Source organism: Anomalospiza imberbis, chromosome 10 (genome assembly GCF_031753505.1).
Source record: "Anomalospiza imberbis isolate Cuckoo-Finch-1a 21T00152 chromosome 10, ASM3175350v1, whole genome shotgun sequence".
Lineage (NCBI taxonomy): Eukaryota > Metazoa > Chordata > Aves > Passeriformes > Viduidae > Anomalospiza > Anomalospiza imberbis.
This window is the reverse complement of record NC_089690.1, coordinates 21110833-21125000: the sequence shown is the minus strand read 5'-3', so window position 1 is coordinate 21125000 and position 14168 is coordinate 21110833.

Below are 14168 nucleotides of genomic sequence, written 5' to 3'. Positions count from 1 at the left end.
AGTTATATTGGTTAAAAGGTTGGACTTTATAATCCTGGAGGCCTTTCCAACCCTAAGAATTCCATGGTTCTACAGCTGTGCTGAAAGCCTCCACCCACAATGAGGAGATCTTTCATGTATTTTGGGAACTTGAGTGCACTGCCCTGATCCCACTGGTGTCGATGAACACCTTGGCACTAGAACATGGGTTTGTGCCTCACTTTGACTCATCTGCAACCCCTGAAAGCAGAAAGTGGAGCTCTGCAATGACTTTCTTGGTTGGTTACATGCCAGGTGTAGATGGGCTTGAGCATCTTAGCTGAGACTTCGTATTTACCATCATGGAGGTGTAGACCAAAACTGGATCCACCCTAATCCCACCTTTAGGTCATTTCAGAGTCTTTTACATCCCCCTGGCTTGTGTTGGCTTTGAAGACACCAGATTCCCTTTTGCTGGAGGCATTCAGACATGAGACCACCAGAACTCTGTCCTTTCCATGGCATCCCATGGGTTTCTGTCCCTGAAACTGACTCAGTGTTTGTGCCCTTGTGCAGACCTTGTGTTATGACAGGGTGTCCTTTGTGCACAACCCCATCAATGGCAGCAATTTCAGAGCTCTAATCCCAATAAGTTTTTATGCTCAGCACTGGCTTGTTATTTCCTTTGGTCATCCTTGTAGAATTACTTTCCCCAAACTATTGTCAACTTGGGTAATTTTGTGTTACTTGTTTGAACTTGTCAAATTTCATTTCAGACATGGGTAGTACTTGACTCATATTTACTTCAAGCTCCTCTTCCTGCAGTTCATTGCTTTCATTATTTATAGGTGTTCTTGAAAGCATATCTGCTAAGCTCCTTACTGGGCCTGTATTTCAAATTTAATGAGTACTTTTGCAATTTCATTACATTTTTTTTCTGAAGTCCAGGTGGCTCATTGTACAATGGATTTTTCTCTGTGGCTCCTGGTGCTTTATGGTCTCTTTCAACCTTGATTGAATTCTTCCCATAAACATATTCATGAAAATACTCGTGACCTAAAACAATTGCCAGGATTCCAAGTGCAAGCTGAGCTTTTGGTGGGTTTTAGCCCATGGCTCAGACTGTCATTCTGCCAGAGGGCCAGAGCCAAAGTGTTCTTGCATCACTTTGGGTCTTATACTCCCACATAACCTCAGAATGTTCCAGTGTTGATGCTTCTATGACTGCTCTGCTTTACACAAAACCCTATTCTATTTGCAGTTATCTTGGAGTTGTTCTGCACTATCTGTGAGATCCAAGTGGCCAAGGGAATGGACCTGGAGGTGCTGGTGGCAGTGGCTGGACATGAGCCCTGGTGTGCTCAGGTGTGCCAGAGGCCAATGGTCCCTGGGCTGTCCCAGCCATGGTGGGTCCAGCAGGCCCAGGGCAGTGACTGTCCCTCTGTGCTGGCACCTGTGAGGCATCTCCAGCCCTGGGGACAGTCCTGGGCCCAGCAATTCAGGAAGGACATTGAGGGCCTGGAGCGTGTCCAGGGAAGGGAACGGAGCTCGGGAAGGGAATGGAGCCCCAGGAGCGGCTGAGGGAGCTGGGAAAGGGGCTCAGCCTGGAGAAAAGGAGGCGCAGGGGGGACCTTCTGGCTCTGCACAACCCCCTGACAGGAGGGGGCAGCCAGGATGGAGGTTGGGCTCTGCTCCCAGGGAACAGGGACAGGACAAAGGGAAACAGCCTCAAGCTGTGCCAGGGGAGGTTCAGGTTGGACATCAGGAGGAATTTCTTCATGGAAAAGGCTGCAGCACATCTTGCACAGATAGTCTTGGTCAAGCAGTATCCCTCCGTCATTGCAATATTATTAGCAGGAAAAACAGTGCCTGTGCTCTCATGCATTCCCAAAAAACTTCCTGGCCAGAAGTTACATAATCCCACCTGCCCTCACTTGGCTAACTGCAAAGCTCTGTAAAGAACATAAACATTTATTGTGTTCTCAGTGCTCGTGGTTATCCTAAACTTAAGGTTTAGGATATGCTGCAGCTTCAGTCTCATGGTAATCCTCTGAGATCTGGGCACGATATGTTAGTGCTGAGATTACCCTACAGAGATGTTTGCTTGCATCTCCTAAAAGAATTACTGAGCAGAAGCAGGAATCTATTCCATCAGCCTTACACAGTTTCCTAATGCAAAAATCCTCTGGAGTTTGGAAGTCTAGACTTGCACACATCAGACATGCCTGCAGGCTTTCTTCAGATGTTTTGCTGTGGTTTTTTTTTATTATTTGTTCAAATCCTTATTTTGCTTGTTTTAATGAAAGTGACTATTTTCTGTTGGATACGTTGATTGGTTTCTGTATGTACTCGGTGTGTTCTATTTTGTCACCCACTCAGGTTCAGCTGTTTTGCCTTTTGGTGTCTGTGTGACTTCATGGGGTTGATTTGGAGAAAAGGAGGCCCAGGGGGGATCTTCCCACACTCTCCACAAGTCCCTGACAGGAGGGTGCAGCAAGGTGGGGGTCAGGCTCTGGCCCCAGGGAACAAGGGACAGGATGAGAGAAAATGGCCTCAGGCTGTGCCAGGGGACCTTCAGGCTGGACACCAGGAAGAATTTCTTCCTGGAAAGGATGGTCAGGCATTGGTAGGAGCTGCCCAGAGGGTTGGTGGAGTCCCCGTCCCTGGAGGTGTCCAAGGAATGCCTGGACATGGCACTCAGTGCTCCAGGCTGGGTGACAAGGTGGAGATTGGGCACAGGTTGGATTTGATGGTCTTGGAGGGCTTTTCCAAACTGTCATCCTGTGTTATGGTGCATAATTCCTATGGAACTACAGCTGTAGTTGTCAATGTTATGGCTGATGGCATGACTTGGGTCTCTCTTTGTCACCAAATGCATTGAGACCCACTGCTACAGAGCTGGGTATTTGTCAGCCTTCCTTGGTTGTTCCACCATGCTGGTCTCTGAGTGTCCATCAGTCCATTTCTGCTCAAATCAGTCCCAGTCTGCAGCATTTTTGTTGGTCTATGGAGCCATGTGTTTCAGGCTCCCAGCAAAATGCACAGGGATTCAGAAAAACTGGTTTTGTACCTGATTTAACTTTGAGGTCAGAACGTGTCCCAAAGGGAGGATCTCTGGAAAGTCACGCATGCCAGAGCTGTAGAGGTGACACAGTGGCTCTTGCCCAACCTTCACCTTGAACTTCCATGGCTGCTCCTGGAGAAGGGAAGGGTCTGCAGGACTGGAGCAGCTGGATCTATGATTTGACCTCGGAGAGGGCAGGAAGAATTTGCCTGAAGGGCTGGGAGTTCACCTGAGGTCTCAGAGTAGTCTGGAACCTGAGCTGACACCAGAAAATGCCTGGGGCCTCTGGAGATGGATAAATTCTCCCACTTTTGGGCAGCTCTTCACACCACATGGATTTATTTGTTCTGTTGCTTCCCTTCCCTATGACCACATATGCGAGGGAGAGTTTTCCAGGCCTCCCTCCCTCAAAATCTGTCACCCTCCCATTTCAACCTCTTTCAAGGAGAAAAGCAGAACCACCAAAACAAAAGTAAACCAGTCTGATGAAGATTTCTCCAGCAGGCAGCCTCCTCCCCCAAAATCAGGGTACACTAAATAATGGATCAAAAAAAAAAAAAAAATTCCTATGTGTATCCTGAGCATTTAAAATGGCTGGGAAATTCTTGCTTTTTGGGAGTGACCAGTTCATTGCTTTGCTAAGTATCTTTCTAAGCCACCTCTTGTCAGAAGAAGAGAATAAATGAAAAGAGAGAAAGAGAGAGAGAGAGAAAAAGACCTTTGCATAGCTTGAGCCTTTGTGCCGTGCATTCAGACTGATTTGTACCCTTTGTAGTCTTAATTATTTGTGAGAGCAGGATAACAGGAGTACCAAGCTCACCCATTATTTCCTGCATAAAAAAAGGCACACAGAAGCCGCTGATCGGTTTTGAATTAGCAAACATGATACTAAAAAAAAAAAATTACGCGGGGGGGGGGGGGGTGGGGGTGAGGAGAGAGAGAGTGCATAAAAAAAATTCATTAATATCATCAGGGATTAGGAGGCTGATTAAAGTGTAGCTGTTAGCGTATGCAAATGAGCGATAGGCATTTATCAGAGCCTGTGCAAGCTGTCTCAGAGCTGTAAAGCCCACGTATGTTTTTCAGCTGATTAAAACAGTTTTAAGTTCTGGAGGATTTTTTTTTTTTAGAGAGAATAAAAAAAAAATTTAAAAAAGCCACCATCATCTATCCTTTTCCTTTTGGCTAAATTCCTCTAAGTGCACTCCAACCATTTCCACTTGAATGCACTCACTCTCTCTCTCTCTTTCTCTTTCGGGTAATGAGAGTTTGGGAAGGAAATGAATGCAAACGAAGCACGAGGCTTGCAACAGCCTCCTTGGCTTCCAAGGAACTTCCAGAATGAGGCCATTGGAAGCTGTGCCCCAGAAACATCTCTGGAATACGGACATGGTGCAGCCTGGCCAGGCTCAGGCGCTGGGGAAAGAAATGGGCTGGTGGCTCTTGGGGGGTCAAGTTTGGAGCCCTGCCTCCCTCTGGGATGGAACTGGGGTCTCCATCCTGTCTCCCTGTTACAAATCATCTGTTATTTCCACCCAGACAATAGTTCTTCCTCGTTTTGGATGGGTTGGTAATGAATGGGATAGCAATGGATAACCAGGTGTTTGCAAGGGGGATGTGGGATGGGAGGCAGCCCACGACCTGCTGGAGCGCAAACCCTGTGACAAACCCTGTTCCCAACCTCACTACAAAGCTTGGAGGAGGGACGTGTAAACCACAGCAGAAGAGCAACATCAGGGAGAGCTGCAGCTGCTCCCTGCAGACATCTCCAGATTTCTTTTTCTGCACCCTACACCCCACTGGATGTGGTTGGCCTGGCCAATGTTTGTTGAAGAGACTGGGCTTGGCTTTATTCTGGAGTCCTGAGGTGAAATCCCCAGAGGGGAATTTTTCAGAAAATAGTGATGCTTTTTAGAATGGTTGTTTACCCCAAATCTGTGCTTTCCACTTGTTCAGTCCATCTGCATCTCCAGCACTTCCAAGGAGAAGCCATAGTAAAATACATGGAAATGTCCCTCTATTATCACTGATATCAGGATTTCATGCACCCATTCATCAACGTTACATTAAATTTCCCTTCCTTGGGGTATTGTCCATATTGTCCATAATCAAAGCTTTTTTTTTTTTTTTGGTTATTTATTGGGGATACTTTAAAGGCTCTGAGCTCTGGTTACTCCTCTATATGTGGCTCAGTTGGGAAAGGCATTTCACAGCCTTGGGAATCAACAAAAGTGGTTTTGGCAGACTAAAGTGAGGTGACTGGCTGAGGGGAGTGAACTCCTGGAGGAAATTCTAGAATTGTTCTAGATCTGGGAAAATCATGGAGCAAGTGGATAAGGGTGGTTTTGTGTGGTTTATCACGTGAACCCAAAATTTATCACATGGCTATTGATCTTAGCCCATATGTGGAGTAAGCATCATGGTAAGCATTCTTTGGAAGAGCACTCTCAGCTATGAGCCTGCCAGGTTTTCCATTATAAACCAACAATGGATTTTAAAGTGTTTATAAGTTCACTGTAAAATTTTGCTCTGTTGAAACTTGGCAAACGAGGGCCCTGCCCAACAGCAATTTTTTTTGTTGCTGTTACGTATTTAGAAGTAAATCAGCTTGGCCGTTTATGTTTTAAAAGATTATTTCTTTTGAGCCCCAGTCTCATTTCTCAGGCTGGCAAAGGCTCCTGGCGCTGCAGGGAAAATGCATCCAGCATAGAGGACAGGCTTTGTGCCTGTCATTGAACAGCGACCCCTTCCAAAAATTGGGGAAACACTCTGGCAGGTCCTGGACTGCATCCCATCCCATTCCCCCCCTGCAGAAGTGTGGATATTCACTGCTTTTTCATACTATTAATTACCAGCCCTTCCAAGGCCAGGGAGAAATATCGTGTCTGGGTGGAAAATCGAAGAGTGGAACAGGGCCAGGTCTGGAACAGCCTGTGAGTGACTTGGGAAACCACAGTGCTGAGAGCACTGGGACACTGGGACACTGGGAGCACTGGGCTCGGGACAACTGGTGGGGCTCGGGACAAATGGTGGATCCTTGTGGCAGCAGCTGAGGGAACATGGCAGAGCCCAGCAGCAGGGACACAGGGATGTTTGTATGGCAGGATGGACACAGCTGCATCTGCCTCTGGGATCCTCAGCATGGGAAGGACATCAACCTGCTGGAAGGAATCCAGAGCAGACCATGGAGGTGCTCCAAGGGCTGGAGGCCCTCTGCCCTGGAGCCAGGCTGGCAGAGCTGGGAATGTTCAGCTGGAGAAGACAAGGCTCCAGGGAGACCTTAGAGCTCCTTCAAATGCCTGAAGGGGTTCCAAGAGAGATGGAGAGGGACCCTTGGACAAGATATGGATTGAGAGAACAGGGTGAATGGCTTTAACTTGAAAGAGAGTAGGTTTAAATGGGATATTGGGAAGGAATTGTTCCCTGTGAAGAAGATGAAGCCTTGGTACAGGGTGCCCAGAGAAGCTGTGGCTGCCCCTGGATCCCTGGAAGTGTCCAAGGCCAGGTTGGACAGGGCTTGGAGCACCCTGGGCTAGTGGAAGGTGTCCCTGCCCATGGCAGGGGTGCAATCTGGTCGGATTTTTACGGTCCCTTCCAATCCAGGCCATTCTATTTGCTCTTTGCTTCATCCACTGTTCCTTTTCCAATGACAAAAAGGAACAACAAACAATGACTTATTTAAACAAATAATTGATGCCCAAGCTGCCATTTTATGGCCAAGTGTGGGCTCCCACCTTGAAGCTGGAGAGAAGTTCAGGTTGTGCCACATCCAAAATTAATCAAGGAAACAAAAAAGGCTTAGAGATGATACAAAGACTTCCAAGTGTGGCTGGAGTGACAATATTGTCTGTTTTTTCCCAGGAAAGAATGACTAGAAAATTAAATGACTGCCATAAACGGTATAAAGGAGGTCAAGCAGGCAGTCAAATTTATTTTTTAGACAATTACAACAGTGTCTCATTCAAAGGGACACTGAATAAACTTGAAAGGCAACAGAACCGAGAACTGATAAAAAGACATTTTTGCGAGCAATTCATCCATAGCCTCGGGCATTCATTGCCCCAAGACATTGCTGTAGCCAAGTTCTCCTGTTATACTACCCAGGAAAAAAGCTGTCAGAAAAGATAGGAACCGTCACATTCCAGGATTTACAGGAGGTTGTTCCACAGCAGCCTGTCCTGGGATTTTCTGCATCTCCTCCTGGCACTGGTGGGGGTGCTATGCCACTGGTCTTGGACACTGGTGGTGTGTTGAGCAGGTCCAGCTGTTCGTGTCCCCCCACATCCAGAGATTTCCATATTGCACCTGCCCCCATAAGAGATGCTGCTCTGGTGGGGCTGGCAGGAGAAGAAGGTTTTGTATAAATGAGAAAATCTGGAATGTTGATTTCCCCTGAGGATGGACGCACATTTCAGGACTGAGTGCTCCAAGTGGTTGTTCCCACACTGGGAAAGGAGGAGCACTGGGATGTGACCTGTGAAGCAGAGTTGGAGATGGGAAGATCCATGTTTCTTCCCTTCTCTGGGAAGTTGTGGATAGACAGGACACACCTCTCCAAATGAATGCCACAGCCAAACAGAGAACTTGGGTTCTTTTAGCTTTTCTTTCAAATTAAAGCAGGTGAAGCCTCAGCTCAGTGACAAGGAATGGAGAATCCCACAGAGGGGCTCATGGAATGCCCTCCTCTGTGTAGCCAACTCAAATCCATGAGGAATGGTCTCCAGGCTGAAGTGGAGGAATTTCTGCATTGGGAATGAGCTGCAAAGAGGATGAACACACCAGCTGAAAACACCTTGCTGTTCCCAACCCAGGCATCCCAAGTGCTGAGTGAAGCAGGGAAAATGCCATGGAAATAGGGTGTCACCAGGGTCATGGGATCACTTAGGTTGGAAAAGCCTCCTAAGGTCGTTGAGTCCCTCCAGCATTGCCAAGGCCTCTGCTAATCATGTCCCTAAATGCCACTTTTTTGAATCCTCTGCCCTTCTCTCCAGGCTTGAGAAAACAAACACCCTGATTATGGCATTTAACAACTCCTTGGTCTTTCACCTTACGACATTTAATTTTTTGTGTGTCTACCTACATGGAGTCTTCAGGTGAGAAATCATCTGCAAATAGATTTATAATTCTCCACAAAGGTTGCCTTCCCCACTTCATAGACATAGGCTATGTCTATGAAATTTCTGTGGTTTTACTTGAAACAAAAAGTTATTAAGCTGCTTTTTTCTTAAATAACATAAATCAGTCTATTCTGAAATGTGTCATTCCATGGAGCCTTTCAACAAGGAAGTCATGATCCAGCCAGGTGAAGATTTCATCGTCTATTTGCTCAGGTAGACTCCTGAATTTCAGAGGAGTTTTGGGGCAAATTTTCTCCTGCTGCTCTCCTTGACAAGGCAGTTTGGAGACATGAGCAGCTGCCGAGACAGAGGAGCTGTACAAGAAGAAATACAGCCCGGCTCCTAAGCATTTTTGGACCTCTCCAAAGGCTGGCTGCAGTTTCGTGGAGCTGGCAGATGAAATTGGAGTTCAAGATGTATTGCAGTAATTCTGCCAAGGAAGTGCTAACAACAGGAAACACAATGCAAATATAATCGAGGTCATCAGCCCCTTTTCCTTGCATAAGTACTTAAATATGTGCTGGTATTGCAGTTACTTAACTGTAATTGCTCAGGGCTTCACGGTCGCTGAGCTTGTATTCTTCCCTCAGGTGATGTATTGGTTTCTGACCCTCCTTGGGCACGCCCTGTAAATATTTGCACACCTCCAGTCAACGGCTTTGTGTGTTTATTCAAAGGGGGGGACAATTAACACGCAGGGGGAAGGAGTTTTCCAGGCTCCTTACAGACGTGGTGCAACACGTGTATGGGACAAAGATGGATGCGAGAAGTACATCCAAAATGTCTCACTTTTGGAGGGGTCTAGAGCGACTTTTTTCTTTGCTTCAGGTGGGGAAAACCTCTGAGCAAACGCTGGAAGTGATGCTTGAATTACCACCATTTAAAAGACTCAGACTGCTCACAGATGCCACTAAGCTTCCTCCCACACCACTGCCAGAGGGTCTTCTTGGTCCTTCCAACCCCCTCCCGAGCTCTTTCCAGCAGGTCCAGCTGGTCAGGGAATGTCCATGTGTGTCACTGAGAGAGTTAACCAGGATGAGATCATTTTCACAGCTGACTGCTCTGCAATGGGACAACGGAGAGGCTAAAGAATATTTACTAAAAGGCAGAACATTTGTGGAAAAAAAAAATCCAAGCACACATAATTACCACAGCATATCATGCTTTCATTTTGCAGCTTTCTTGATAACTTCTGGCACAGCTTGCTGGCAGGGAGAGTGTGGGTTAGTGAACAAGCCATCCATGCCTCCTTTCCCATCCTTGATGTGCCAAAGAATTGGATACAGCCCCAGCTGAAGCTTTAGTCTTGGTTTAATGTGCACTTCCAGCTGGAGTATTTGTTTTTGCTGTCCAGACCAGGATAGAGGGACCAGGTAGTGGAGGACAAGGTGGAGGGGACCTCCTTGGAGTAGATTGTACCACTGCAAACCATGTTGTGTACCTTCCACCTCCCTTGTGTGTGCCTCATTGGGGAGGGTTGCTCACCAGAGAAGAAAAGGATGCCTGGGAGAGGTAAGACACTCACTGTTCCAGCTCAGAGTGATGCACCTCAGCCAAAATGTTCTGAATACTGCTAAATCCTTGTACTTGCACAATTTCCTTTGCCTTTTTAAACAGGAAGTTTGTTGAGAGACATCCATGTCTCCTTCCCACAATTTCCTGGGTGGATTCTGCCTTATATTCCCTGGTACAGGTGAGGAAATCCTATGGCCTGGGTCTGGGGCTGGACCACAGTGCACAAAGAGAACACCCAGTTCTGGAATCTGCCTCCAGCACACCCATTCCTTGCCATTTTCACCTCTTTCTGGCACTATTTTGCTGTGTAGGGTGAGGTTTCAGGTGACAACTTGTCACCATGGGACATCCCAGGGAGGGGACACTGGGTGCCTGAAAGATTTCCATGGTCCCAGACACACTGCAGAAGGGCATCCCAAGGCTCCATGATGGTCTGGGAGCGGGTGGGGTTGGATGGGATGTTCTCTGTGGCCAATGCCCCAGAGAGATCACCTGGGTTGTGGCTGCTGGGTCCTTGGTGTGACAGATCCTGTTTCTCCAACCTGTTAAGAGTTCAGTTCTCCATTTTTGGAGACATGTGTTTGCTTTTTAGAGTGCAAAAGTATAAAATGACTCTTCCATGAAGGATTTCTGATCCTGCTGAGGGCTGCCTTCAGCAGTCTCTCAGCACTGTGTTTGCCTGAAGAGTTTCTTTCAGAAATAGGATCGTGTTCAGAAGCGTTTGCAGGATCTGCTCCCATTGATGCCTTGGTGCTAGGGCTGGGGGGTTGCAGAGGCAGCTTAACAAAGCTTTTCTACATTTTTGTCTTACACTTTTGTAATATCCTATCCTATCCTATCCTATCCTATCCTATCCTATCCTATCCTATCCCATCCTATCCTAATCATGTAATGTCATGTCATATCAATTGTATCATATCATGATTTGTGTTGGAAGGGACCTTAAAGCCCATCTCATTCCACCCCCTTCCACTGTCCCACATTGCTCCAAGCCCTGTCCAACCTGGCCTTGGACACTTCCAGGGATGGGGCAGCCACAGCTTCTCTGGGCATCCTGTGCCAGGGCCTCACCACCCTTACTAAGAGGAATTTCTTCTCAATATCCCATCTAAGCCTGCCCTCTGGCAGTGTGCAGCCATTGCCCCTTGTCCTGTCCCTCCACTAGGGAGTTCCTAGTCCATCCAAACTCCCTCTCCAGCTCTCCTGGAGCCCCTTTAGGCACTGGAAGGTGCTCAAAGTTCTCCCTAGAGCCTTCTCTTCTCCAGGCTGAGCACCCTCAGCTAGTCCAGCTTGTTTCCAGAGCAGAGGGGCTCCAGCCCTTGGGGCACCTCTGTGTCCTGCTCTGGAATGGCTCCAACAGCTCCATGTTCTTCTGGATCCCATTGCAGCAGAGGAAGTTGGATGTGCATTGTCATCCTCGTGGGAGTCAACACAGCCCAGAAAAACCTGGGAAAAGGGCCAGCCTTCCCCCATGCACAGGCAGGCAGCACAGTCCCAAGGACATGGTGGGAGCTGTGGGATTCCTGACTGGAGACGGGAATGGCAGGGAGCTCAGGAGCCTTTAGCACCTCTCCCAGCAGATGATCCTTGCTGCCTTGGAATGCTTCTCTCAGCTAATGCATGTTACAAGTAGTTTAGCTCTAGTTTTTCTTGTACGGCCTTTTGCAAATTCAATTACAGAGCCTCTTGTCTTGCCACAGTCGGAATTGTTCTCAGCCTAATATCCTGTTCGTCAGGCTTTTGTTTTGTTCTCCTTGCAGCCCAAGATGTCCTTGTTATGAGCCCGAGCATCTCCTCCGCCTCACGGCCCTGCTACCTTCGCGTGCAACACTTCTGCTGCTCTAAAGATACCAAAAGGTTTTAATTACGATTAAGCCAAGTCATTTCTACACTTTCGAGCTGTAAATAAACAGCCTGTTTTGGATAATGGAGGTAATGGTTTACATTTCAACTCTACTTCTAACCTCTGATTTTTGCTTGTAATATTTTATGTGGTTAAATCAATTTTTTCTGCCATTGAATGTAGCTTTTCTTTTCTTTCTTTTTTTTTTTTTTTTTTTTTTTTTCTTTTTAAACCCAGTTGTAAAGCATGTGTTTCATCACATCCTTGTTACCCTAGGACATGCCTGCTGCAGTTAAACTCGCTTGTAGTCATGCTCCTTTTCAGAGGGGTCTGGAATGGAGAGGAGGAATTTTTGTTGTTTCCTCCTATTGCTGACAAAGGAAGCAAATGCTTTAGCTTATTAAAAGTCAGGTAAAAATGCAGGCTTTGGGATGTGGATGTGTTTTCTGAATTCACAGTGTGGTTTATTGTACAGGGTGCTGGGCTTGGCACACACCTGGTTTGGGGTCACAACTCTTCTGCACTGCCTTAGCCAACCCCAGGTTGAAATGAAACTATGACTGCACGACTGTTAAACACACTCTTCAATTTCCAAAGCTGCTCTAAACATGCTTTACGAGGGCAAAGCGATTTTTCCAGGCAGTGAATTAATGGTGATTATTTCGGTGGACAGGAAATATAATATGTATCATCAGTGCAAACTGACTTAAGCCAGCCAAGGAGTTATTGCTGGAGTATTTTCCTCTAGGTCACTTAAAGCCTTCATTAATTAAATACTGCTCTGTGTTTTTTTTTTTCCAAAGTTTAATCTACAATCTGGATTTTTGATTAAAATATGTGCAATTTCCAGCTCCTCACAGTGACCACGCCCTGGTTTTAGAGTCCTCAGACATCACTGCCATTGCCTTGGATTCTTCTTCCTTGTGTGCTGCTGAAATTGCCCTTTGGATCCTGCCTCAGTCCCTTCCCCAGCACCCTGCACTAAATGTAAACCCTCTGGTTTTGCTGGTCCTCTCTGCTGCCACACCCTCCTGACTGGTCTTTTGTGTGTGAGAAAAGTCACATTTTGAGCCAGGGAAGAGGAGGGAGAAGGGGATGCTCTTCACCCAGTTTGGTGGTGGCATAGGAATTTCAGCCCGGAATTGCATGATATAATTTCAATATGTCTGTATTGCTGGCAGGTCATGGAGTCCCAGGACAGTTTGGGTTGGAAGGGATCTTAAATCTCATCCAGTTTCTGCCCCTGCCATGGGCAGGGACACCTTCCATTATCCCAGTTGCTCCAAATCCTATCCAAGCTGGCCTTGGACACTTACAGAGATGGAGCATCTCCTGTTCCTCAGACTTGTGTCTCTGCAGCACCTTTAACTCCATAATGTTGGACAATCTTCTGGTAAACTCTAGTAACATTAAATTACTCCTCGGTCAGGTGGTAGCTGAGTGAAGCCTTTTTCCCAAGGCTGTCAGCTGCTCCACAGGCAGCATTTGCTGCTCCATGAAATGCAGCTCTTTGGCCCCTGGATGCTGCCCAAGCACTATGGTAGTCAGTGGCCCTTTCCCTATGGACATGGCAGGAAACAAATGGCTTCTGCAGAACTTTGCTTACAGAGTGTTGGTGTTACCTTCCAGCTGCCTGGACTGCCCTCCTGAGCAGGAGGGAATACAGGGAAGAGAAGCAGGAAATAAGAGACACAAAGAATTCCTAAACACATTTTTCCAATTAAAATAACAAATCCAGAGCCTGTATGAACATAAAATATTGCATGTGTGCATCACTTTAAAGACCTGCCTAACCTCCTTCCCCACACCACAACCATTAACTCTTTTTTTTAAAGCCAATAATCAATGTGGGTCTAATTTGTTACATTGACATTTTTGCTGGTTTCATCTGAAAGCATTAATTAACATCAAAATGTTTCCTTTCCAGGTGTAAGAGTGGGGTGTCTCAGCAGTCAGATAAGTTTTGACCTTTGTTGAGGGAATATTTAAATGAGGTTAAGCCTTGTATCTCGTTGATTGAAGATCTGGTGTCTGCTCTGACAGATCTGGAAATACATTACCTGGGCCTTCCAGGCAGTCTGGGCCCAGTGGTGGTCTTGGCAGGGCAACTGGGAAGTGGAGGATGTGAAAATAGGGTAAACTCTGCCCTGGATCCTCTTTCCCAACTCCAAGGCATCTTTCTGTCTTAATCTCTGCAGCTGCAGCTTGGCCAGGAGTCCCTGGGACCTGCACTCTGCTAATTGAAGTGCAGTTGGATCAAAGCTGTCTCATCCTGAAGAGCAGCTTTTCTTTATGAAACATCCTCTCTAATGCACCTTGTGTTGATTCCAGTGGGTGATAGGGGGCCGGGGAGAAGGGGAGAACAGGAATATTCTCCAGGTACACCTGGATGTACAGCACTTGTTTTAATTGCTTCTGGAGCTCTTCACCAGGGCCTCGTCAATAGGGCTAATACAGAGGAGGACTCAATTTATTTCCCACAAGAGATGGTCGAGTTGTTTTCTCTTTGTTGTGAAGATTGATAAGAGCAATTGGATAAAGTCTGGGCTGCTACTTAACCACCTCTGATCTTCCTGGGTTTAGGTGGAGTCTGCTGCCAAGCTGGGATGCTGGAGCGCATCCCAGGAAGGATACAAGAACCTGGGGCTTTTCCTCTCGTGCTGCAGTGGCA